At 34.9% G+C, this 15811-nt stretch overlaps 2 long non-coding RNA genes across 2 annotated transcripts; one reads left to right on the forward strand and one right to left on the reverse strand.

Moving 5' to 3' along the window:
- Positions 1–937: 937 nt before the first annotated feature.
- LOC105778322 (uncharacterized) lies at positions 938–3487 on the reverse strand. Its single transcript, XR_001128665.2, has 2 exons — positions 3103–3487; positions 938–1392 (listed from the first exon to the last, which is right to left on the reverse strand). It is a non-coding gene; the product is annotated as an uncharacterized LOC105778322 (long non-coding RNA).
- Positions 3488–13747: 10260 nt separating this feature from the next.
- LOC105774898 (uncharacterized) lies at positions 13748–15811 on the forward strand. The gene is made up of 2 exons (XR_001127591.2): positions 13748–14453; positions 15377–15811. It is a non-coding gene; the product is annotated as an uncharacterized LOC105774898 (long non-coding RNA).

The following is a 15811-nucleotide window of genomic DNA, read 5'->3' on the forward strand; positions in this document are numbered from 1 at the left end:
GTTCGCTGCCAACCGCCTAGGGTTTTTGCTGTTTGTTTTTTTTGGTGCTTTAGGCTAGTGGGTTAGGGTAATGGGCTTAGGTATTAGGTTTGTAATTTTTGGGCTTAGTGGGTCTAATGTAATTGGATTTGATTTTGTAATTTGGGCTTCATTTATGGTTTTGGGCCCGGGCTAAATTGGGTATGACATCTAGGGCAAGTTTGGTTTGCTGTATTGGATTAGAGGTGTAATGGAATAGATGTGTAATGGAATAGAGGTGTAATAACAAATCAATTGTTTGGTTGAATGTAATGGAATAGAGGCATAATAGTATTCTTGTGTTTGGTTGAATGGAATAGAGGTGTAATAGCATAATGGAAAAAACTAAAATGACTAGAATACCCTTAGCAAAAATTTGTTTTGGTAAATGATTATTGTTATTGTTATTTAAATTTTAATAAGATTATTAATATCAATAATAAATAATTTAATCATATTTAAACATAATTATTATTAAATATAATTTAATAAAAATATATAATTTAATAAAATTCTTAATATAATTATTCTTATATTAATTTACTAAAATCATAATATGTAATAATATAAAAATATTTAATCTCATTTATTATTTTTAAACCATAATACAAATTTAATGTGCTAAAACATCATTAGTGAATCAAATAATTTAATTATTCTACAAAAAATTAGAAAATATTAACAAACATACCCTAAATTAAATTTCATGTATATTTTAAAATTTACCCCAAAGATTTGTGTACTTCTTGACCTGAACTTGACAATTAAGTTTATTATTTTAGTACTTGTATATTTTCTGTCCACTTTAATAATTGAACTTGACAATTAGATATATTTTAATCTTTGAACTTGAAATATATAAAATTTTATTGACATAACACTTTAATAATTGAACTTGACAATTAGATATATTTTAATCTTTGAACTTGAAATATATAAAATTTTATTGACATAACACTTTAAGATTGTCTCACATCATTAAATTTGGACGGAATATAAATTCATAGTCAAAATATACCTACTTGTAAAGTTAGATACTAAAGTAGACCTCAACAACATATAAGTATCAAAATGAAACTAGCTCACAAAGCGAAACTTCTTATGAAAGAAGATAAACAAATTGTGCTACTTGAAGGGAACAACACTGGCACTGGAAAAACATTCCGTGGTTGAGGACATAAAATCTCTTAAGCACTGCGTCCAGGTTATGAGCTACTCACAGCAACACAGATCTCTGGGAAATAGTGTGCCAAATTACCTTTTGTATCTCTTCTTGGAACCACATGAACAAGGAGCATTACGGCTCATTTCTCCACTCTTTACCATGTTAAACTTGGCAAGATCCAATGGTGTTGAACCCATTAGCTTTTGCACCTGCAAAAGATAAAAAAATAAAACGAATGACATTTCCAATGGAGAAAGAGAGATGCATAAACTAATACTTGTCATTGATGTTTTAAACTATGGGAGAAACATTCATCCGAACTCAAATGCGAATTTCAGCAACTGAAGATGAATGAAGGCAGACATCTCAGTCTTTTAAGCAATCTGGCATTGAACCAAAAAAGCATAACGCAGATCAGCAGACCAAACATCCGTAACTCTATGTTAGTTAGACTCTTTCTTTTCCTTTATGCATCCATGTTTGATGCAGGTCTAGGACCAGAATGAATATATGGAGATAATCCTCTAAAAATCCTCCAAATACATTAAAAAAATTGGAGAAAAAATGAACATAACACACCCGTGTCAAACATATATATCAGAGACTCAAACTATAGTCTGAACAACAAGATATACAATCATCATTTTGACTCAGATAATATGCATAACTAACTCCCCTACCTTCTTAGACAAATAAACAAAAATAAACAACAATAAACAAGAATAACAAAAATTGTTTTTCCAGATCCTAACACCATCATTAAAAAAAACACTATTGTTTTTCCTTGAACCAATAAACAACAATAACAAAAAAAATCAAAATAAAAATAGCTACCATTCACCAAGATTAACAAGTTATTCCACAAACTAAAAGAACAAAGATAAGCATATTATGCGAGCAAAAAAAGAAAAAAAAGAAGCAAAATATGCTATAGCCTATAGGTACATTTCGACATAAAACTTGCTGCCATACTAAAATCCATATCAAATTAAATAACCTACAATTTAAACAATGACTTTGCTCTAATACTGGGAAATCACATCAATGCATATCAAGATACACACTAAACATACAAGAAGAAAGACATCTGATATTGAAATACCATCAATCTGCAAAGATGATCTCTTTACAATAAAGTCTCTATAGCTATTCATACAAGAATATATATAACAGCTTCGACTAACAGCTACTATTAACTCCTTAGCAGACTATAATGGATAGCAAATAGTTACAATTGAACCAATTGTATAACAGCTTCGACTAACAGCTACTCTTGACTAACAGCTACTGACTATCCTTAACAATGCAGCAATGCTAAAACAGTGCGATCAATCTCAGGTATCCAATAAGAACCTTCAAATTTTGTCATACAAAGAAATACTAAGAACAACCCTCTACTTGGAGAAGCTAAATAACAATTAATCCAAATCAAAAAGAAAACTAAAACTAACAGATGCTCCCTTTTCAAAGAAAAAAAGAATAAACAATAGAAAATTGTATGCCATCTTAGTTAAGGTTATTCATTCAACCATCTGGGCTAAACCCAATTAGAAAAAGCAGAGAAACAACATTTACAAACTTTCCAGTTCCTTTTCCTTGGTTTTCAATGCAACCAAATAGATATTTAACACGAGAAAGAAAAAATAATAAGAATTACCTGGGAAGATAAGAATTGAAACTGGTTGTCTTCTGGTTCAATTTTAGGTTATTTTATCAGCCCCTCCATTGATTCTTTTCATTTGGTTTCAACAAAATAAAAAAAATTTCAAGGAACTACAACGAGAAATAAAGATAATGATAACATATATCCGATATTCATAACTCATCACGGATTCGACTGAAAGAATAACTAAACGAGCAGCAAAATTCAACGAAAACGATAAAGAAATAAACTGCTGATAGAAAGAAATTTGACTTACAGTTTTTGTGCGAAGCTGAGATTAATATTTTGGATTCGATCAAACAACAAAAATTTGGAGCTATAATGATACAAAAAGAAAAGAAAAGGTTGAGAAGGAGCAAATCGGTTGTAAAGAAAAAAGAAAATAAAAGGTGAAGCCTGGGAGGGTAAAATAGGGAGGGTAAACTAAAGCAGCGTCTAAACTGAGCAAAAGGGAGGGATTAGAAATCGGTGGATTTCACCGATTATGTCAGTAATGGTTTAGCCTTGTAATAGCAATACATTGAACCAAACAACGTATTAGAGGCGTAATAAGTGGGGCCCACCGATACACCCAACCAAACATGCTGCTAATGTCACAAAAATTTCAACTTGGATAAAACTTTCAACCATCAGACAATATAATAAGCAAACAAAACAAAGAACATAATATTTACCTCAATCAAAGATCTTTCATAAGAATCAAATGATAATATAGCTTTTTGACCCCTTTCAGTTGACAATATTCCCTATAAAAAAATGTAAAATTTCTATAAAAATCAAACAATCAGAAAATAACTAAAAACAAAGTATAATGAACAATTAAAGAGAATAAGAAAAAAAGAAACTCACCGGCGGAAGAGGAACAAAGAACCAGAGGAAAAGAAACAAAGGCAAAGAACTTGATATCTCAGGCAAAGAATAAGAGCAAAGAACGTTTTTTGAGGGGAGAAGACAGGTTAAAAATGGAAATTATCAACCAAAAGCACTTTTGGCTGAAGCAATGGTGAAATTTTTAACTTCTTCATCTAGAGAAAAGGACTTTTTAATCGGTAAATTTTTTTAGGAATGGAGACCGTTCTTCATTCCTTTTAAGAGAAAAGGACTTTTTATTGCAAAAGTCCTTCTAAAAAGCAAAGGAGAATGGGGCCTCAATAGCAAACAACAATAATACATGGAAAATCAAGCCAGTCTGCATAACTTGCAGCTACACCATGCCCAATTATTTAATTACAAAACTTTTTTTTTGGAAATACAAAACAAATTCTTTTATTACAATTTAATTTAACATTATATTTTGAAATTTATTGGTATGAGTTGAATCTAAATTATAGTTCTAGTTTGCGATAAAGTTATGTTTGAAGACCAAACTGATTGAGTTTTTATACGTGCAGGTTAAATTTATTAAATTATTTAGAATTAGAATTAAATTAATAGAATATGCAATTGTTTAGGACTAAATGTGTTATATACTAACTAAAAAGCCACATCATCATTTTTATTAAGGACTTAACGAAAAGTGACCAAAGAACTAATTGAAAATGTTAGTGCAAAAAGTGAAATTTTTTATAGTTTAATGACCAAAACAGGAATACACTAAAAGTTGAGTGACTAATAGTGTAATTTATCCCAATAATATTTTAAACTATTTCAATAGTAATTTATTTTACTAGCATGGCAATATGGGATTACAACATGGTGAGCTAGACTTTATATTTTTATGCTTTATCACTTATGAGTAAAATAAATGTACAATGTTATTTTAAAAAATGTAAAATGTTAAATTTGTTCGATATTTTAAATACCTTAATTCTCGTATCCAATCTTAATTAATTTGTTTGATTTATATAATTTAATTTTTGACCTTTGAATTTGATAACTAAGTTCATTTTGGTACATTATTATTTTTGTTCACTTTGGTATTTGAACTTACCAATTAAGTCCTTTTTATCCTTGAACTTCAAAAATATAAAAGTTTGATGATCGGCACTCTAAGATTGTGTCACATTTTCTAAATTTTCAAATGATGATGTAGAACAATTTCAAAGTATCACATTTAGTGTTTTAATAACTAGATGACCTGTCGTCAAATGTAGTAATTAATTAGAGTCAATTTCGCAATTAAGGAGCTTATTTTCTAAGCAATATAGTATTTTATAATATGTTTTCGGTATTTAGGCGTTAGGATTAAATATTAATAAAATAAGTATTTTTTAACACATTTTATTAGTGTTGTGACCCAATAGGTGTTAAGTTCAATTTCGAGCTTAACTTGTTCACTTAAATTATTTAATTTATTGATTAATTTGTGGTTAATTAAGTTATAATTCAGCTTGAATTGATTAGAGACACTCTATGCCGTAATAGTTTAATTGCACTCCAATTCAACAATTTAATTTTAATTTTATTTCATGTGCAGGTTGATGCCCGTACAAGCTCAAATTGGGAGGATAATTCGCATAAATAAGGCTGCTGGAAGAGGGTGGTCAGATGTTGATTTAAAAAAATTGAATTGACAATAAAACAAAGAAGGAAATTCGGTCCAAAGTGGATGTACAGCAGGCCGAATGAATTAAACAAATAAAGGAGGAGCAGTCGGTCCAATTGGAAGCCAAACATGCGACAAACTTAAAAAGGGAATTATTATTTCCTTCTTACCAAGCGGTGGCCGATTTTAGTTCAATCAATTGGAAGCCAAATCAGCTTTGAAGAGTTAAATTAAAACTCTACTAAGCTGAAGCTATTTTCATGCGACGGGTGAGGCTAAGAAAAAGGGGATAAGATCAGAATTAATTTTGAATTGTGGGAGGTTATTATCCCATAAATAGAGATGACAGCAGCTGAAAAAGGGGGAGAGAAGAAACAGAGGAAAATATTCAGCAGCATAGGAAAGGGGTGGTTCAAGTGAGCAGAATTTTCTAAAATTGGCCCAGCAAATCCGATCAAGGAGCTAGAGTAGCAGCTAGTAAATTTGGCTAGTTGGGAGAAGGGAAATCGGACGACTCGAAGAACTTTGCCTCCCAAGAATTAGCTTGTAATTCATGTTCTTTTCAATGGATTCGTGTTCTACTTTGCTAGCTATGAGAGGCTAGTTTAGTTAAGCTTAGTTCGACACTTCTGAAACCAGGCACAAGTACTTTGAAAATTTTATTTTGTTATCAAAACAAATTCGACACTCTTGAGTTGTGTGATTTTATTTTCAAAGGAATTTTTCTAACTCAATTGGAGTGATCACCTAATTAATTTGGGAATTTTTCTTATAATCATTTAAGTGTAAGTTGAGAAATCGAATTTCTCAATTGAACTCAGAATTAGTGATAAATAATTGGCCGCAGCTAATTAAGACAACTTCGGATTTAATCTTAGAAGCCGCTGGTGGATTTTCTTTGGTTAAGGCAAGGCGAAGTCTCTAAATCTCTAAAATTCCTTCAACAAAGTCGACACAAAGGTAATTAAAGGAAGGTTTCAATCATGAACGTTCTCTAATTGAATAATTTACTATGGATAGGAAAATGCTTCGTAAGCGATTTTTTCAGCCTTGCTGCTAATTTGATTTCTTAGCTTAATTTCAGGTTGCAAAGGACTTGTGCTTGGTGGATGAAGGAGTCGCCAACTAAGCATTATTTTTTTTCCTTTCGAAATTTTCTCTTCAGCTGTTTTAATTCGAGCCAAAGTTTATTTATTACTTGAGACTATTTTTTTAGCAATCATAAAACATAAACCCCCCCATTTTTCCTTTGTTTTCTTTTCTTTCGCATGCCTTTTATATTACTTTAATTTTAAATCACTTCAAATAGATTTGTTGCAAGCTTCCTCGTGGGACGATTCCCTATTTACCCTATATTACTAGTGAATGTTGGTTGAGTAAGTGAATTTAATTTGGCAGACGTAAACGACAGCTACCAAATTTTGGCGCCGTTGTCGGGGAGCGACGTAGTCAAATCTATTTGATTTTCAGAACTTACTTTATTTTCTTGTTTTTGTTTATGCAGGTGGACTAGTTCTTCTAGTATATGTTATTAAGGAGTGGACGACGAACATCGGAGTTTCCTGCTAACATCACCAGCCAGCAAGCCGAACATCCCAATCCTCACGTTGAGCCTAACGTTGCAGAGGAATCCAACATGGCTAACCAGACCTTGAAGCAATTGGCCGCTCCTAACCTGGCTGCGCAACCACCATCTATCACGTATCCTGCCCTTGATAGGCCATTAAAGCTTAATTCGGGATTCCTGAATCTGTTGCCGAAATTCAATGGACTACCAGGTGAGGACCCTTACCGTCATATTAATGAATTTCTAATTACTTGTTCAACTATGCAGCCAGATGGCATTGAAGAGGAACAAATCAAGCTCCGAGCCTTCCCTTTCTCGTTACAAGGATTGGCAAAGGACTGGTTATATTACATGCCGCCAGGATCATTCACAACTTGGACAGGGTTACATAAGGCTTTCCTTGAGAAGTATTTTCCGGCATCAAGAATAGGGTCAATCAGGAAGGAAATTTGTGGAATTAAGCAGTTGGTGGGTGAGTCATTATATGAGTACTGGGAAAGGTTTAAACGACTATGTGCGAGTTGTCCACAACATCAGATTAGTGAGCAGCTCTTAGTGCAATATTTTTATGAAGGGTTGACACCACAAGGTCGAGGAATGATTGATGCAGCGAGTGGAGGTTCATTGGTTGATAAAACTCCGGAGCAAGCCCGGAATTTGATTGCTAATATGGCGCAGAATACACAGCAATTCAGTCTCAGGAGGTCCGATTTGGGTAAACGAATGGATGAGGGCCAGTCAAGTATGATGGAGGCTCAGTTAGCTAACTTAACGGCTATGGTAGGTAAATTGATGACTGGAGGTAATACGAAAGCTTCACTATGTGGCATTTGTTGTTTGGAAGGACATACCACAGATATGTGTCCGACATTATAGGAAGGGGAAGCTAATGCCGTCTTTCCAAATCAGAGGAGGTATGATCCATAGTCAGCTACATATAATGAGGGATGGAGAGACCACCCCAATCTCAGATACCAAAACCGAGCAGCACCTCCGGGATTTGAGCAGCAAAATTCCCTACCATATAATTTGTCACAGCAACAATCCAACCATCAAAACCTTAGTGCTGAAACTAAGACTCATACCATGCTTGAACAAATGATGAAGATGATGGTTGACCAGAAAAAGGAAACCGATGGAAGATTCCAGTCTTTGGAATCGGCAGTGAAACAGTTGCAAACCAGAGCCTCGTCGACCGACGTTAATCTAGGGAACTTGCAAGCACAGGTAAATAATCGGTTACCATCACAGCCTGTTGCAAATCCGAGGGATAATGTCAGTGCTATAACTTTGCGAAGTGGGAAGGAGTTGAGATCGTCACTAAAGAAGGCCCAAAACAGTGATGAGGTAGACGAAACTGAGGCAGCTCCAAAGGAAGCAAGGAAATCACGTTCACAAAAGTCCACTACTTTGCGCAATACAGCAAATTTTGAGCAAGAAACAAGTGTTCCCGAACCTCGAGCTCAAGCAAGTCAAGATGCTAATAACCAGCCTCGGTCTTATGTGCCAAAGGCGCCGTTTCCACAACGTTTGAGGAAGGAAAAGTCAGATGACGTCAATGCTGAAATTTTAGAGACTTTCCGTAAGGTACAAGTTAATATCCCATTGATTGATGCAATTAAACAAGTACCTAGATATGCTAAGTTTTTAAAAGAATTGTGCACATCTAAAAGGAAATTAATTGGAAACGAGAAGATTAGCTTAGGCGAAAATGTCTCTACGGTATTTCAAAAGAAGCTTCCTATTAAATGTAAAGATCCTGGCATGTTTTCGATACCTTGTAAGATAGGAGACCTTAAACTAGATAGAGCTATGCTTGATTTGGGTGCTTCTATAAATGTCATGCCTAGGAGTATCTACGATAGAGTTCAATTAGGTGCATTAAAAGACACAGGACTGATAATTCAACTTGCAGATAGAAGTAATGCCTACCCTGATGGCGTTTTAGAAGATGTTCTAGTGCAAGTAAATGAGTTAGTTTTTCCAGCTGATTTTTATGTTTTAGACATGGGAGCTAGTGATAACTCCGTTGATGTACCCTTACTCTTAGGTAGACCCTTCCTTAAGACAGCTAGAACGAAAATTGATGTGCATAAAGGGAATTTAACAATGGAATTTGATGGTGAGATAATTAAATTTAATATATTTGATGCTATGAGGTATCCCACTGATATTAATTCTGTATTTACTCTTGATGTAATTGACAATTTTGTTCAAGATGTCTATGAATTAGGAGAAGAAGACGAGTTGAAAAGCATTCTCGCTAAGAGTATTTTTGATATCGACAAGGTGAATTTATCGTTTCGATTTTTAATTGACTCGCTTTGTGCTTTAGACTCGCCAAATTGACACAATTCAAGCCGATTCTCCCTAATCTTATGGTGACTGGTAAGCAAGTTCCTTCATTGATTTCGCCACCTAAATTAGAGTTAAGAGAGCTGCCCGAAAATTTGAAGTATATTTATTTGGGGGAAAATCAAACTCTACCATTGATAGTGTCGAATGCTTTAACTGAGATGCAAGAATCTAAGCTGCTTAGGGTTCTTAGGGAGCATAAAGAAGCCTTCGGTTGGACACTAGCCGATATTCGGGGGCTTAGTACGACTTTATGTACTCACAAGATAGCCTTGGAACCAGATTCAGTTCCCAAAAGAGACCCTCAACGACGATTGAACCCACCAATGATGGAGGTAGTCAAGACTGAAATTTTAAAGTGGTTGGAAGCCGATGTCATTTATCCTATAGCCGATTCAAAGTGGGTAAGTCCAATTCATGTTGTACCTAAGAAGGGAGGAACTACAATAGTTACCAACGAGGAAGGGTTAGAGATTCCTACAAGGGTGCAGAATGGTTGGCGCGTTTGTATAGACTATTGGAAACTGAACAGAGCCACTAAAAAAGACCACTACCCCCTTCCATTCATGGATCAAATGTTAGAAAGGTTAGCTGGTCGCTCACATTTTTGTTTTTTAGATGGCTATTCAGGTTATTTGCAGGTACCTATTGCACCTGAGGATCAAGAGAAGACCACCTTCACTTGCCCGTTTGGAACTTACGCCTTCAAGAGAATGCCTTTCGGATTATGCAACGCACCAGCTACTTTTCAAAGAGGTATAACGAGCATATTTTCAGATTTTATCTCACATTTAATGGAGGTGTTCATGGATGATTTTACTATTTATGGTGATTCATTTGATCAATGTTTGCATCATCTTGTGTTAGTTCTTAGGCGTTGTATTGAGACTAACCTGATATTGAATTTTGAGAAATGTCATCTCATGGTTGAAAAGGGCGTAGTATTGGGGCATGTCGTCTCAGCTAAAGGCTTAGAAGTCGACCAAGCCAAAGTTGAGGTAATTAAAAATCTACCTTATCCAGGTACAGTGAAAGGAATTCGATCCTTCTTGGGTCATGTAGGTTTTTACCGTCGGTTCATCAAGAATTTTTCACAGATATCGTCACCGTTATGTGCATTGCTCGGTAAGGATGTTGCATTTGAATTTAGTGAGAATTGCAGGAAATCTTTTGATGAATTGAGATTGAAATTGATCACAGCCCCTATCATACAAGGGCCGAATTACGCATTACCTTTTGAAATTTTATGTGATGCCAGTGATAAGGCTGTTGGTGCGGCACTTAGGCAAAGAAATGGTAAGGAGTCTTATATTATCAGGTATGCTAGCGAGCTATTGAACCCAGCTCAATGCAATTACACCACGACCGAGAAAGAGCTCTATGCCATAGTTTTTGCCTTAGAAAAATTTAGAGCATACTTGTTAGAGTCAAAGTTGTTGTATTTTCGACCATGGTGCTCTTAAATATTTCTTTGCATAAAAAGAAGCTAAACCTCGATTAATAAGATGGATTTTGCTTTTGCAGAATTTGACTTGGAAATTAAAGATAAGAAAGGTAAGGAAAATCTTGTGGCCGATCATTTGAGTAGGATAGAGACTGGAATTTTGAGGGATGAGCCGAGTGATTTATTTCCCGATGAGCGACTTTATAGTGTGTCTAGTGTTTTGCCATGGTATGCCGACATAGTGAACTACTTAGTGACTAAAGAGTTCCCTACGAATGCACCTAGACATTTAAGAGAAAAAATTAGAAGTCAAGCCCAATTTTACTTATGGGAAGAGCCATACCTTTGGCGATTTTGTAGTGATCAAATAATTAGGCGTTGTGTCGATGACAGTGAGATAGATTCGGTGCTTAATTTTTGTCACTCTCGAGAAGGTGGAGGACATTTTGGGCCTAAGCGAACAGCTCATAAAATACTTGAGTGTGGGTTATTTTGGCCGACTATTCATAAAGATTCATATGCATTTTGTAAAACATGTGCATCATGTCAAAAAACCGGTAATTTAAGTAGCCGAAATCAAATGCCATTATATAATTTTTATGTTTGTGATATCTTTGATGTATGGGGTATTGATTTTATGGGGCATTTTCCTTCTTCTTTCGGTTATCTATACATTCTTGTTTGTGTTGATTACTTGTCGAAATGGGTAGAAGCATTCCCAACTAGAGCTGATGATGCTAGAACTGTGGTGAAACTTCTTAAGACCAACATTTTAAATAGATATGGGGTACCAAGGGCTATAATTAGTGACAAGGGAACACATTTCTGTAATAGAACCTTGAAAGCTTTATTTGCACAATTTGGTGTCATCCACAAAGTGTCGACAGCTTATCACCCTCAAACCAATGGGCAAGCCGAGAGTAGTAACAAAGAGATTAAGGAAATTTTAGAGAAAATTGTTAATCCCAATAGGAAAGATTGGAGTCAAAGGTTAGATGAAGCATTGTGGGCGGTTCGAACAGCTTACAAAACGCCAATTGGGATGTCACCTTACAGGGTTGGTTTTGGGAAGGCATGTCATCTTCCCGTTGAGCTTGAGCATAAATCATTCTGGGCTGTTAAGCAATGCAATTTGGATTATAGTTTGGCAGGTAAAGAACGCAAATTGAAGCTGCAAGAATTGGAGGAGTTGCGCCTAGAGGCATATGACAATTCAATCATCTACAAAGGTAAGTCGAAGGCATTTCGTGACTCCAAGCTGATTCGTAAAGAATTTAAGGTGGGGGAAAAGGTACTACTCTTTAATTCTAAGCTTAAATTGTTTCTCGGTAAGTTAAAATCAAGGTGGCTTGGTCCATTTATAATAACCGAAGTGCATCATCATGGGGCAATCGAAATGAGGAGCCTCGAGACTACTAAAATTTTCAAAGTGAATGGTCACAGGTTGAAACATTTTCATGAAGGAGAGCATGCAGCTTGGTTGGAGGAGATCAATCTTGAGGATCCATGAGAAATTGTGATGTCGAGCCAACGACTTAAAACGAAGGCGCTTGTGGGAGGCAACCCACGTATTCAGGGAAGTTTTCTTTTATCTTTTCTATTATTATTGTTTCTTTCCATTCAATAAATTTTTAATTTTTCTTTTGCATTAGGGACAATGCAAACATTAAGTATGGGGGAGAATCAATTCATTGATTTTCTAACATATTTGATGTTTGCAACTTTCATGAATAAGTCTTGTCGAATTTCCTTTAGGAGACTATTTAAATAAAAGAATGAAGATGTATTTCATGAATTCAAGTTGAGTGGGGTGGTTGCATGTCGATTGGTTGGGCTAAATTTTTGTTTTCAATTAATTGATTTTGGTGCGTATTTAATTTAAAAAAAAATTTTAATTAATTAATCTGCTTAATTGATCAATTATGTGGTCCTTGTGAGGAATTTGAAGCCTAAAGCGTAAGTTGGGACATCCATGCCAATTTGAGAGGTTATTATTCATTCATGTGTGATTATTGTTATCGGCTATCAATTACTCTAGAACTTGCTTTAAATCTTATTAAGGATGATAATACATTTGATTTTCATTAATATGATTTAAGAGGCCATAGGAATTAAGCCACGATTACTCATTAGAAACCGACCTTGACATTTTTCCATTTAGCCAGCCAATTTGAAGCCTTAATTTCCTTATTTTTTCTACACCTCCAGAAATTAAACCAAAGCCGAGCCAACTCACCCTTTTAGGCTAGTTAATTTAGTCTGGAAGTTCATCCTGATTTCGACATATGCTGGTCAATATGGGGTGACGTTTAGCTGGAAATTAAAAGATGATTTTCGTGAAAAAGGAGCAGCAAGTTGCGGCCTTCCTAGAAGATTAAATGAATAAAGCATTATGTGTTCACAATGAGGAAAATCGGCTGAATCAAGGGATATGGAAACAATGAAAGGCCGATTGAATTAATCATCTTCCTGTTAAAGTCGGAAAAAAAGAAATAAGAGAATTGATGACTTCCGGATGATTTTAACTAGCCTAAGAAAAATTAGCTCCACCATCCAATTAATTCCTCCCGTCCGCTGCACATTACCTCGGCCTCATTACAACCTTTATTTTTGCCTCGATTATATTTATGGAATTTGATGTGTTATGTTATAGGTAAGATGGACAAGCAAGCCTATGGTGGTTAATTATGGTCGATTTCAATTTGAGAGCATTATATTAGCCTAAACACAATGAGTGAAGAGTGTTAATAATTTTATTCTTCCCAGTGAGAATTGATCAAAGAAGCATGATTAATTTCTTTTCTTTACTCTCTAGAATAAACCAAAATCTAGACTGATTGACTTCAAAAATGTATCCTAAGCATGAGCGATGCAACAATTCTTGACTAATCTTGACATTCTGAAATTCTTCTTGATTTTTTTTGATTTGATTGCTCAGGGACGATCAATAATTTAAGTATGGGGGAGTTTGTTAAGTTCAATTTCGAGCTTAACTTATTCATTTAAATTATTTAATTTATTGATTAATTTGTGGTTAATTAAGTTATAATTCAGCTTGAATTGATTAGAGACACTCTATGCCGTAATAGTTTAATTGCACTCCAATTCAACAATTTAATTTTAATTTTATTTCATGTGCAGGTTGATGCCCGTACAAGCTCAAATTGGGAGGATAATTCGCATAAATAAGGCTGCTGGAAGAGGGTGGTCAGATGTTGATTTAAAGAAATTGAATTGACAATAAAACAAAGAAGGAAATTCGGTCCAAAGTGGATGTACAGCAGGCCGAATGAATTAAACAAATAAAGGAGGAGCAGTCGGTCCAATTGGAAGCCAAACATGCGACAAACTTAAAAAGGGAATTATTATTTCCTTCTTACCAAGCGGTGGCTGATTTTAGTTCAATCAATTGGAAGCCAAATCAGCTTTGAAGAGTTAAATTAAAACTCTACTAAGCTGAAGCTATTTTCATGCGACGGGTGAGGCTAAGAAAAAAGGGATAAGATCAGAATTAATTTTGAATTGTGGGAGGTTATTATCCCATAAATAGAGATGACAGCAGCTGAAAAAGGGGGAGAGAAGAAACAGAGGAAAATATTCAGCAGCATAGGAAAGGCGTGGTTCAAGTGAGCAGAATTTTCTAAAATTGGCCCAGCAAATCCGATCAAGGAGCTAGAGTAGCAGCTAGTAAATTCAGCTAGTTGGGAGAAGGGAAATCGGACGACTCGAAGAACTTTGCCTTCCAAGAATCAGCTTGTAATTCATGTTCTTTTCAATGGATTCGTGTTCTACTTTGCTATCTATGAGTAGCTAGTTTAGTTAAGCTTAGTTCGACACTTTTGAAACCAGGCACAAGTACTTTGAAAATTTTATTTTGTTATCAAAACAAATTCGGCACTCTTGAGTTGTGTGATTTTATTTTCAAAGGAATTTTTCTAACTCAATTGGAGTGATCACCTAATTAATTTGGGAATTTTTCTTATAATCATTTAAGTGTAAGTTGAGAAATCGAATTTCTCAATTGAACTCAGAATTAGTGATAAATAATTGGCCGCAGCTAATTAAGACAACTTCGGATTTAATCTTAGAAGCTGCTGGTGGATTTTCTTTGGTTAAGGCAAGGCGAAGTCTCTAAATCTCTAAAATTCCTTCAACAAAGTCGACACAAAGGTAATTAAAGGAAGGTTTCAATCATGAACGTTCTCTAATTGAATAATTTACTAGGGATAGGAAAATGCTTCGTAAGCGATTTTTTCAGCCTTGCTGCTAATTTGATTTCTTAGCTTAATTTCAGGTTGCAAAGGACTTGTGCTTGGTGGATGAAGGAGTTGCCAACTAAGCATTATTTTTTTTCCTTTTGAAATTTTCTCTTCAGCCGTTTTAATTCGAGCCAAAGTTTATTTATTACTTGAGACTATTTTTTTAGCAATCATAAAACATAAACCCCCCCATTTTTCCTTTGTTTTCTTTTCTTTCGCATGCCTTTTATATTACTTTAATTTTAAATCACTTCAAATAGATTTGTTGCAAGCTTCCTCGTGGGACGATTCCCTATTTACCCTATATTACTAGTGAATGTTGGTTGAGTAAGTGAATTTAATTTGGCAGACGTAAACGACAGCTACCAATAGGCCGACACGAGCCTTAGGTAATACTAATATGTTCAATTGAATGTGTAGGATGAAGATATAAAGGCCCAATTGACGTGGAAGCAAGGGACGAGTGATGCACAAGCTTTTCGAGACATCAAAGCATGAAACGAACAACACAAGGTAGAATTTGCATGTTGTGTTGTGCCATAGACATTGCATGGTGGGACACAGGTCAACTTCCTGCCCAAGTAGGCCGATGTTATTTTCATCAGTGCAATCAACTTTATACGAAGACCTAGGATGTGCCGAAGACCTAATTTGGGCTGCCAACACTTGTACAAATAAGACATTAGGGGTTTGATGTAACTAAGTCGTCCTAGACGCAATCAAAAACCATAGTAGTTTAAGAGTAAGATTAGATTTTTTGTTTCGGCTTTCCACGACTTATTTGTTTTTCCTCTTAGAATCGCTTCGATCCAAGAGTTTATTTATTTTATTAAAGTATTTCAAAATTATTTCTTC

This window comes from Gossypium raimondii, unplaced genomic scaffold, assembly GCF_025698545.1.
Source record: "Gossypium raimondii isolate GPD5lz unplaced genomic scaffold, ASM2569854v1 Contig00257, whole genome shotgun sequence".
NCBI lineage: Eukaryota > Viridiplantae > Streptophyta > Magnoliopsida > Malvales > Malvaceae > Gossypium > Gossypium raimondii.